Source organism: Lactuca virosa, chromosome 4 (genome assembly GCF_052849685.1).
Source record: "Lactuca virosa cultivar CGN04683 chromosome 4, Lactuca_virosa_CGN04683_v6, whole genome shotgun sequence".
Classification (NCBI taxonomy): Eukaryota; Viridiplantae; Streptophyta; class Magnoliopsida; order Asterales; family Asteraceae; genus Lactuca; species Lactuca virosa.
This window is the reverse complement of record NC_136429.1, coordinates 403,243,501-403,256,033: the sequence shown is the minus strand read 5'-3', so window position 1 is coordinate 403,256,033 and position 12,533 is coordinate 403,243,501.

Sequence of the window (12,533 nt, the reverse complement as noted above, 5' to 3'; positions counted from 1 at the left end):
CTATCATTTACCGAAATCTGATTGATTTTTAAACTTATATGCATGATCCTCTTGTAATGTTTATGCACACAGTCACAAAAACTTGTCAACATACATTACAGAGTATTCCAATGGAGATCAACTCCATGGAAACATCCTTCTTGCATTAAGTTTTTCTATCTTTACACAAATTGAATAACTTCCACCTATGGAAGCATTTCCATGTTCCCATTTTGACTATCATTTCTGAACAAGAGTTGCCTCTTTTCAGAATATGTCAATATGGTCCTTCCAAAAATTTAACACTATACTTCCAACTGTCCCCGAGCAACCAATCTTTGGTAATCCTCATATTGTTCTCGACAATTGCTTAATCATTTTAGTCATGTCCAATTCTAGACCTTTTCCCTTCTTAATGCCTCTGGACATTTGGAAAATTTAGAAAGGATGAATATTATAGCACATGCAATCGATCCTATATCCGAAGCATATGGGACACGATTCATGATGTCTCACATAAAGACTAAACCATTATTTTGCTATAATATCTCCATTTCAATTTGCCAAGTTCTCATAATTTAGATTATGAAAAGGGATGCCGTAATCATAATCGAATTTTAGAACGCAAATAATAGACCCATATATAGAATTTCCTTATTTTGAGCCATTCCAACATGAAATTTATATATATATCTTTGACTAAATATGATTAAAACCTCAATCTAAGCTTTTAGAACTGAAGTGAAGTATATTTTCCTCTCCCTTAATTATAGCAAAACAACTTTTTCCCAATTGAAACTTTGTTTTCTATAATTAACATTGCTAACTTGCAACCTTTATCATAATTATCATTCTCCCACTAACATGATGATTATTAGCATAGCACTTATGCTCCCACTAGCTTTGACATGTACTCAGAAATCAGCTAAACTTCTAGAAAAACAATACTTTATTGACTTTCTTACCAAAGTTTAGATTTCTGATACTAGATTGCTTTGATAAAACTTTATCAATATCATACACCTTATCTTAGATAGCTCACAGGTGTGTCTAAACAATTTTAAGAACTGTGAAAAGGGATGCCGTAATCATAGTCTCGATTGTTTAGACCTTTTCTACTGCTTCAAATCTACTTGGTGGAAGTGTTTCCTCACCATCATTTTCATGAATCGGAGAGAAACCTTATGACCCTTAGATTTTATGGTGTATGTGTTCTTATCCATGTAAATTGTCAAAGCCATAGTCACAAGACAAAGATAATGACAAATCCAAACACATATGGACTGAACTCAATCTTAATTTCTTGCCATCTGGCAGCTCAAGGGCCTACCATTGCTTCCAAGTTCTTATGCAACCAATTGAGAACTCTAAGAACTCATATGCGAAGCCAACTTTAACTGGAATGGGCACAGAAATAAAGTATGTCAATACGATAGGTTATAAACCTCACGTCGTGTGCTAGTGTTAAACTACAGGTTTTTATTCTTGATTAGATATTCAAATTCTTTTGAGGATCTTTAAGACTCCCACTGTCCTCTTGACATATAAGACCATCTTGTCAAATATTCAAGATATAGTGCGGATTCTTTATCAAGACAAATATTTCACACAATTGGCCTTACTTGGTCTTTGTTTTATCCAAAACATCACAACTTACCAATTTCAAATGTACAAGAGTAGAAAACTTTTACTCTTACATTTGACAAGTGTTTTAAACCTTCTTTAAGACATGTCACTCAAGTTACAATCTTAGAGTATAACTCTAAGAATTGTTTGTGGAACGAAGTATGAATCATCTTCTTGATTTAACCACTTCAACAATTCATAACTCCTCTTCTTAACTATCAGAATGCACTTAGAGGATGAATTGTGATAAGGTCTCAAAATCATTAAGATGGTCTTAAAACATGATACTAAAGTACTCTCCCATCTTTTCAGATTTGAGAAACTTTTATCTTTCTGCCTAAGTTGATTCTGCTTATTCGCTCTGCCATACATTGGAACCTTTTCCAATGTCTCAGAATTACACTTAAGCTTGTAAGTATAACCATATTTACTGAGCTATAGTAAATTATGACGAATAGTCTTATCGATCTTTTGTGGTGGACTTAACTAGTGCACAAGAATGTGTACTTGATCCCTTAGTCCTTACTTGACTCATACATCCATGCGAACCAGTAGTTAGTCTTAATTTTTCCAATGCCTGAAAGTTCTCATTCATCATGCTATACAAGTTGCATGATTCCAAGTTTCTATCCAACTGAAACTTGGGTGATGAGAATCTTTCCTTATTTGGTAAATTTAGACATTACCACAAATGAAAGAATCAAATTCACTTTCCAATTTTGCTAGCAATGGAATCATACAAACAACAATTTTCACAAATGCCATTGTAAGGATACTTAAAATAAATAAAATCAAAAATTTCCTTTTATTTGAAAACTTTGCGGAATACTTATCCTTACCATCCATATGAAAACCTTGTTGTTATCTATTCCTAAGCAATGTGTCATAACTCCTAAGTAACAACTTCAAAATTCTGATGCGATCGAAATCCATCTTCGCGATCAGAAGCAACATATACTTCCTTTAAGCTTTCTCTCTTTTCTTTGATTCTTATAACGTCACCATGTGACCCAGTCACATTATGTAATAGAATCTCCAAATAGGAGCTTAACAGAGTTAGACAATGGACTTTACCTGAAGTAGAGTCAAACTTATTGACTTTAACATCCTTAGGTAAATTTTGGCAGCTTCGCAACCAATGCCCCTTTCTTTGGCAATAGATACCTATGGGCTCTTGATAATAGGACTATCTCAGACTTAGCCTCTCTCTTTATCATTTGGTCAACCGAGTTGACTATGGCCGATCCCTTTCCATTGGGAAGAGAGAGCTTTACTGGATATTCAATGTCATCATTGGCAACGTCCATAAAGTTTTAGGAAGTTGATCTTAGCAAATAGATAAGATCATTAAGGGTCTTGTCATAGTCTGTTTCATAGGAGTCCCAAAGGAACTCATTATGTGACTTAGAAAGTAGTTGAGCCACCAACTTTCTCAAGACTTTGACACCCAACTCTCCCGGCTTGTCAATTTGTGACTACATCTCCAAGATGTGATCACACATAGACCTTTGCTTGCCAATAGGGCTTGAGTGACCTTAAATTTTTCAAGAACTTGTGGATTAGGGAGAATAATTGGAGGAGGTGAAAGAAGTATGATTTCCATGGGACATCATCTTCATTTAGGAAATCTTGTTTCAAGAGATTTGGGAAGATCATAAATGTCTAAACCAGACATCTTTTGGGAGATATTCAAGATAGTTGATCTAAAGTCCTTAATATAACACCCAATATGAAATATTAAGGCTAGGACCCAACACAATATTTTTATAACTTGGAAGAGGGATGCCGTAATCCAAGCTATAAAATATTTGAAGGTAGGTGAATGACGATTCACCAATTTCCACCAAGATAAACGAAATATATTATTAGGTTATAATTGGCTTTGAAACTCCTAGATTCTTTTGAGATTCATTGAACTTTTTCAATGGCATGTTTCAATCTCGAGTGTGCCCTTCAAGTTTTGTGACTGGGATGCCGAGGATCACAAAACAAGGTGTGAAGTAACCATGCAAATTACTTGGTACTCTTAAATGTTTATCACCCAACCGATGTGCTAGTAAACCACACACGCTCCACCGGCCTATGATAAACTTTAAGAAACCCTTTTCCTACCTTGTTAAGTCCAAGTTAGTGTGCCGGTAAACCACACACGCTCCACCAATGACTTATACAAGGTGCAAAGTGTAATTTCATGGATTAGCACCTTATTCACATTTTCCTAAGTAACTAAGATTGGGAATTTTTAAAAGGTTTAGTTACTTAGTATTTATCATTAATACTTTTAATGAAGGGAGAACTTATAGTCTTTGTCCTACCCGTTCGGCTAACGACCCTCCACCAGTCAAGAAAGCGGTGGGTGAGAGTGGACACCCATTAAACTGCCATTTTATAGGCAGTAACCTTATACCCCCTTATAGACCGGCTTCGTGAATGAGGCCTACTAACGGTAAGACTGACTTGCTCTTATACATATATATATATATATTATTAACTTATAATATTATAAAGTATAAGGGTTGAATTTTAACTTTTAAAATTCTAAGGGCTTAACTTGGAATTAAAGTATTCATAAGAGAAAACTTTTCAAATTCCAAAACTTGAGGGCAAGTTTTGAAACTATTCAAAACTAATTAATTCCATAACTTATGTGTTTAAAGTAGTTTTAATTAAAAAACTCTTCAAGTTCCATAACTTGAGGACAAATTATGGAAGACTTTAAACTAATGAAAGAATGTAACTTTTCTTTATTTTTGTAACTTATGGAACTAATTAAGGTTACACATTTTATTACTTAATGAAGTGACTCTTGAACCTCCATAACTTGAGGACAAGTTATGGAGTCATAAAACCATTCAATGAAGACAAGACTCTTCATTTTGTAACCTTTGCCAACTTTTATGAGTTTTAAGAAACTTTAATGTGACTTTTCATGTAACTTGAGGACAAGTTACACAAACACATTTTAGAATCATCTCTTAGATTAAAATGGATTGAAAAGAACAATTTCTAATAATTTCTCTATTAATCTAAGCAACTCATAAGAACAAGATAATTTAATCAAACTTTTTCATGTGTTGAGAGAAAAAACTAGAGAGACATACTTGAACAATAGTTGGAACAAGTATATTGCGGAATAGTTAATCTCAAAGGATCTAAAAGCTCAACAATAATATAATTAGAGAGTTAGAGAGTTAGTTGCGAAAAGTAAAGAAATAGAAATGACAGCAATTGTTATATCAAGAATACACTTAAGCTGATTCATAACAAGGAATGCATTCACTCCAAGTTAATAAGGAAGATCAAGCTTAGTGATTAAGTCTTAAAGACTTGCTCCGAAGAGAGGTTATAATCAGATATGTTTTAGTAAGAAGTGAAGAGTGAAGATAGATAGAATGATAACTTCAGATATTGTATTCAGATTGAATGCATAAGTTATCGGTGATTGAGAGATATTCAATACAAGAGAATAAGTCTCTATTTATAGAGACTCAACACTACACTAGACTACAACTCTATAAGAAGTCGTGCAAGGCATACTGGATAATAGAGTGTGTTACATAAAAGACAAATAAAGTAATCTAGTTAAGTTGGCTGCGGTAGCTGACTCCGGGTGCTGATGCGGTTGTTGATGACAAAATTGACTCCGGATGCTGAACCGTTGCGGTAGAGAGATGGTTGCGGTAGCTGAGTTCAAGAGGGTCACTTTTATGATCCAACAATTTCCCCCTAAGTGACCTATTTGACTCCGGTTCAGCTATCAAGTTTGAGGAACTTGATCAAAATCCACCAAAATTTCCTGACATTTTCCAACCATGTGATTCTTCTTGTTATCTCCAACTTGACTTCTTCTGTAGTATGCTTCGATCTTTCAATTGCAGTCCGGCAGATGTCAAGTTGTTTCTTGGTCAGGCGGTGCATGGCAGTCATCGGAATGAAGTATTTGATGTTGTCAGTCTTCCATTTGAATATGACTCCAAGTTCAGGAAAGTTTGTTGCGCCTAGTGATCTTTCTTGGAAGCCTTCGGTAGGCATTGGCACAGGTTCAAGTGGTGGGAGGTCAAATTTCTTGATGATGGTGGGTTAGATATCTGCATCTATCTTTGCAAAGTCACATACCGTATCCCTCATAAAAGAGTTGGCTTTCTCAAGCGCTATTTTCATTTTAGGGTGCTTTTCTGCCTTTTTCTGGAACACCCTGGCAATAAGGAATATTTCTTCCGGATTCATACTAGGAAAGTCTGCCTGGGTGCGGATGTAATCATGATCCCTTCTGGTGAGGGTATACTGGATGAAGTCAGCCTTCATGAATTTTCGGATCTTGTAATTCTTGATTGCTGATGGTCTATCGTTAGACCATATATTCTCAACGGAGGAGCCGTGCTTAGCATAAAAACGGTTAAGTCTTTCAAACTCCATTGGCAGTCGTTTGTGATCAGGAAGGCTGCTGTCGAATGGCTCAAATACTGCAAAGTATTTGGCGTTGGGAGAGATTGGGACATCCCAGTATCCATCAGCAGGGGGTTCAGCAAAGGTAAGGTGCGGTCTGTAATCTTCATCAAGGAGCCTGCGGTGCGGATTGACCCAAGAATTGATCAATGATTCGTCCATGACCGTGTCAAATCTGCATTCATACCATGTGAGTTCAGCAAGCTTGGCTGCCTTCCAATCGTGCTTTCTTTGGGCGGTGGCAGGGGAGTCTATAGAGCTTGCGGATGACATGTTCTCCTCAAGATTTTTGAAGTGAGGAGGAGTCTCAGGCTTTTTGGGAGTATCTTTCGGAGGTGAAGTGTGAGGAGATGGAGTATGTTGAGATGGTTGCAGTGAAGGTTGCGGTGTGGGGATTTTTTTAGTGATGATGGGGGGACTCTGATGAATAGAAGTATCAGAGTGATGGACTTCTTCTTCTTCTTCACTTCCCCCTCTTAAGGGATGCAACGCCGGTGCTTCCTCAAGCCATTGCCTAAGTCCATCCACCTTGGCAAAAACTTCTTGGAATTGAGCTTTTAGGGTTTCTGCCAATTGGGAATTGTTTGGAGTGGAGGAGCTGAAGAGCAACTTGTGGATTTCTTTGGTAAGCTGGAGGATCTCAGGGCCATGGAAGTTGGAGGTAAGGGATTTCTGCAGTCTGTGGATAGTTGCTTGAAGAACAGAGATAGTGGACTCATAAGCAGTATGAGTCTCATCTATCACTTTCTGAGACTGAGCAGCTTGATCTGCAATGGCTTCATGGAGATCCTATTTGATTGCGGTCACCTCAGAGATGAGGCGTTCCGCTGCAGCCATGAAATCTTGATGGTCAGCCTTGCGGTTGTTATCAAGGGACCGGATCCCCATCTCTATTTTAAGAGAGATTCGATCAGCAACCATGCGCTCCCTTGTCTCCAGTCGTTCAATTCTTTCAATCAATGACTACGGTCCTGGAGTGTCTTCAGGTGGTGGTTGAGTAGGTTTAACCGCAGCCAAGATTTGATCTACTTTGGCTTGAAGGCTCAGGAACTCCTTCCGGGTGACAACATTCTTCTTCTTTTTCTTCTTCTCTTTAGGCTTGGAAGTCGAATGTTGAGAGCCGCTGGACTCCTCTTCTTCAAACATCATAAGGTCGTCGTCTGAAGGGCTTGGCTTGTTGACCTCTTGAATGTCTTCATCATCAAGACCAAAGGTAGGAGCTAAGCTGAGTTCGATTGCAGGCCCTTCGTCTTGTGATGGGTTGGGAGATGGAATAGGAGTTGGAGTGGGGGGAACTTTGGAGGTACCCGTGGCTGTGCCAGAAGCTTGAGCTTTCATCATTGTCTCTGCCATCTGATCCATCCAGTTTTGAACCTTTTGAATTGTGGCTACGGTATTGGCATTGCTGATAGCATTTGCCCAATACTGCGCCACGGATTGGATCTCTTGTTCTTTCTGTTGTTGCTGCTTGATTTGTTGCTCCTTGCGGGCTTGGAAGGCCCTTTTGAATGCAGCATACTTCTTCATGTCTGACTCGGTTACTGGATTGTACTGTAACCAGGAGTCATTGGAGTTATCACCGTTATATCCTTCATAGCGCACCGAAGTGTCCTTCGGGTCCACGGATCCTTGCACATTTGTGCTCACCGTGCCTAAACCACCTGTAAAAGATGAAAGCAGAGTAGGATTTCCTGGGCTTCCTCGGTCTCCTTGACCCGTGGTCAAGTCTGGCCTCGGCCCAGTTCTGGCATGGGCGAAAGAGGTGCCCTGCGGGTGGGAAGGTGTTTGTAGTGTTTGGGTAACAGAAAGAAGGATAGAGCGCAACTCCTCTGGGGAAAAGAAATGCAGTCGGGAAGCCCTGGAGACCTTAGGGCGTGAACCAGTGTCATCCTCTTGGGAGTGCACTGGGGGGGAGTCTCCACGTAGTTGAGAATCTGACTCACTTTCTGAGTCTGACTCGAAGATGATGGTTGTATTGAATGGGTTTGCGGCTACCCCAAGGACTACTGGAGCCTTTTGAGAGGCTTCAGCATCTGTCCGGTCACGCATATGGATAGTGGTATCGGTTGTTTTCCTTTTCTTGAGGATAGAAATTGGTTTCCTATCCTCATCTGAATCACTACTAGATACGGTTGGGGAAGGTTTTGTTTTGCGTTTCTTGGTGGGTGCGGTTTGTTTGGGAGCATCCTTCTTGGGTGTGCTTTGTTTCTTCTTGGATGCCAACCGCTTTCTTCTTTGAGAAAGATTGGACAGTGTAGTGGAAGAGGGGACTGCGGTACCCTCAGGGTTAATGGTTGCGGATGGAAGAGGAGGGGTAGAAGGGTATGGGGCAATACCCTCCGTGGCCTCAATGTGATCTGAGACATCAGCAGTCTCAAGACCAAGAAAAGAAAGAATACGAGTGGGGAGTCTGCGGATCGGTCCAAATACAGTTTGGTCAGAGGAAGGGTTGTACCTTTTAAGATCCTTAGTGACAAACAAGTTGATGTCACTCCCCATGTCGATGCCAGCATCTGCATGCAAGTCTGAGATGCATAGAGTCCAGAACCGTGCAAATATGAGCTCGGTTGGGTTTTCCCTTGGGTGCTCTTTGGGGATATATTGGAGGAAATCGTCCCAAAGGATCTGCCCATAGTTGACGTCGTGGCCTATGAAGATGCTCCACACCAGTTCTAGAAGCTTTAGTCCCATGTTGTCGCTGCCTCCGGTTCTACCGGATAGACAACGGATGACAAAGTGGCATATAAACTGCCATACCGTGGGCAGTTGGTTCTTTTTAAACTCACCAATCCCTCAGATTGGTTTCTGATACCCCATCTGGTAGAGTGCGGATGTTACGTCCGCCATTGATGGTGAGAAAATCTTAATGGAAGGGTGAACGAGTAGATTAATGGCAGTCAAGAACTTCTCTTTGGACAAGATGACCAAAGAATCGTTGATGAGGTTGAGATGCACTTCTTGGGGGTTCTCCAGTGGGCGATATGCAGAAAAAGCACACTTGAAGAGTGTAGAAACTGGAACAACATCTGTAAATGCATCGAATGGACCAAACAGTATGTGGTTCTTTAGGAATTTGATCATAAGCTTGGTTGGGGCATTGTATGATGGATGATCTTCAAATATTGCTCTGAAATTACTTGAAGCGATTGTTGGAGAATCGGAACCTGTTGGATTTGCAGAACCTGAAGCCTTGGATTGCTTCTTAGATGCACCTGATTTCACCATTGTGAATGATTTGAGAAAAGAAAAGAAACAGAGTTCTTGAGAGTTATGGAGGGTTTTGAAGGTTGAGAGAAACAGTCGATAATCAGAAAGCGTAAAGTATTTTGGGGAAGAAGATGGGTTTATAAAGGGGGTGAAAATTGTTTAACCCTAGGTAAATGGTAAGAATAGGGTAAAATGTCGTTTGTTTTCCCTTTTTTTTGGCGGGGGAAACTATGATTTTTAGATTAAATCTCAGCCACACAAAATTAAAACGGGTTTTAAACGATTTTGGGAGATTTGCAAAAGGGGCTTTGCATTGAATGAAGGATCAGGCACCTATCAATGTGTCAGGTAAACGTGGGGGTGATGGGAGAGGAAGTTGTAACGGATGGGACCTGTTAGGGAGAGGAAAGGACAAATTAAGGAGGATTTTATTGGAAAAACGTTCTTTTTGTCATCGTACCTAAAATAGGTCTGACACGAGGATTATTCAGAAAGAGAATGTGACAGTTTCTAACGGAATGTTTATTTTATTTAATGAAGGATCATTAAATAGCACACAAAGATTCGAGAGTTGTTGAAACAGTTGAGAAATCAGCAACATGATCGCGGATGGAAGCTTCATTGTGGTTGAGAACTTTCATTGCGGTTGAGAGCTTTCATTGCGGTTTAGAACAAAGGAAAGACTGCAGTGAGGAACTGAGGGGAAAACACTTGTACGAAAATTAGTAATAACAGACCATAAAGACCCATGAGCGATACGTATGATATATGGTTGCAGTACCTAGACTGCGGTACCAAAACCATCTATCATATGTAACTCTCAGTTAGAACCGCAACGGAGACCAAGGATGGACTGCGGTAGCTAACAATTCAAAAAGAATTGCGGGTCTGGATTCATCATTCCTAACATTTGCAGGAAAGTGTTGAGCTTTGTTGAGTCGAGCGCTTTTGTGAACACATCAGCAATCTCTTCATGTAAAGGAACAAAGATGAGTTCAATATTACCTTTCAAGATGTGGTCTTTGATGAAATGATACCGTAGTTCAATATGTTTAGTCTTGGAGTGCTGAATTGGATTGTGAGAAATAGCAATAGCACTTTCAGAGTCACAATAGATCGGTATCCGCAGCATTCTATACCCATAGTCCATTAGTTGAGTTTTCATCCAAAGGACTTGAGAGCAACAGTTGGCTGCGGCCACATATTCTGCTTCTACAGTTGAGAGATAGACACAGCTTTGTTTTCTAGAAGACCAGCTGACGAGACGTTCACCCAGAAATTGACATCCTCCTGAAGTGCTTTTTCGATCGAGCTTGCATCCGGCATGATCCGCATCTGTGAAAGCATGCAGGCTGAACTCATTGCCTGCGGGGTACCATTGACCAAGAGATTTACTTCCTTTCAGGTACAGTAGAATTTGTTTGGCTGCGGTCATATGAGATACTTTTGGGTCAGCCTGATACCTTGCACATACACCAGTTGCAAAGACAATGTTTGGTCTGCTTGCGGTGAGGTACATCAAGGAGCCTATGATGCCTCTATAAGTCTTGTGATCCACAGATTCGCCTGAGGGATCAGCAGAGATCTTATAACCGAAGGCCATGGGGACCTTAGCAGAAGAACAGTTGTCCATAGAATATTTCTTCAATAGTTCAGTGGTGTATTTCTCTTGATGAATGAAAATGCCTTGCGGTACTTGTTTTACTTGAAGACCTAGAGAGAAGTTAATCTCTCTATTCATGCTCATTTTGAACTTGTTGGTCATGAGCTTGGCAAATTCATCTATCATGCTTTGATCAGTCGAACCGAAGATGATGTCATCCACATATATTTGTACCATCATAAGGTGGTCACCATTTGCTTTTCTGAAAAGTGTGGGATCAATCATTCCTCTCTTGTACCCGGATGAGACGAGGAATTCAGAAAGTGTCTCATACCATGCTCGTGGGGCTTGCTTCAGACCGTAGACTGCCTTTTCAAGTTTGTAGCAGTGGTCATGGAATTCAATATTTTCAAAACCTGGAGGTTGCTGAAGATAAACCTCTTCCTTTAGTTCCCCATTGAGAAAAGCACTTTTAACGTCCATCTGGTGTACCTTGATATTCTTGTGGGCTGTGTATGCTAGAAAGATCCGGATGGCTTCCATGCGAGCTACCGGAGCATACGTTTCATCGTAGTCAATGCCTTCAAGTTGACTATAGCCCTTTGCAACTAATCTCGCCTTGTTTCTGACTACCGCACCAGATTCATCCAACTTGTTTTTGAACACCCATCTAGTGCCAACAATGGAGTGACCACGTGGCTTCGGAACGAGCTGCCAAACTTTGTTTCTTTGAAATTCTTAAAGCTCTTCTTGCATTGCGGCTATCCAGTCAGGTTCAAGCAATGCTTCTTTGATCGTTCTGGGTTCTACCGAGGACATAAATGTTGCATAGTGGCAGTGATCAGATAGGTCCTTGGAAGATCGAGTCTGGATGCCTGTGGATGGGTTCCCAATAATTTGACCTGGTGGGTGGTCTTTCGTCCATACATGAAGACGTGGCAGCAGATGATCAACAGCTGCGGTAGAGGGGATATCTTGAATGTCAGAGGAATTTGCGGTTGGAGATGGCAGTTCCCCCTGGACTTGAGAACATCCTGCTGAATCATCTTGATCTATCGGAACAGAATTTTATGGAGTAGTCGGGAGAGGTTCCCCCTGGGTTGCGGATGGGAGTTCCTTTGGAACCTGAGAAGGTTCCCCCTGGACTGCAGATGGGAGAGTGACAATCCTTGGATTGGTTCTAGTGTCAATATTTTCTATGAGTTCATCTTCCGAATCCGAAGATACATTTGATGGTAGTGCTTCTCTGCGGGCAGGAATTTGAACACCATCAAGTACTGGAACCACGACGGTTGCGGCTAGGTCCGGAGTAGAGCTTTCCCCCTCAACCGGAGAGGTGGAAGTATTGAGAAAGAGTACTTCAGATAGAGATGGACCAGAAACATCAGCATGTTGTTGTTGAGCTGCGGGTAAGAACTTCGGATAGTTGCGCCGTTTCAACAGGATCGAAAAGATCGTCATAATTGACTTCAACTAGATTTAAGGGACCTGAAGAGGCAGGAATGTCACATTCCATGATTGCGGTGGTTTCTGTGGATGGAGAGGCGTCGCGGATGTGAGAAATATCAAATTTCACATCGAAGCTTTCAATGATCAGCCTTGTACGCCGGATGAGCACTCGATAAGCAACCTTGTTAGTGGAATAACCAAGGAATATAACTTCGTCAGACTT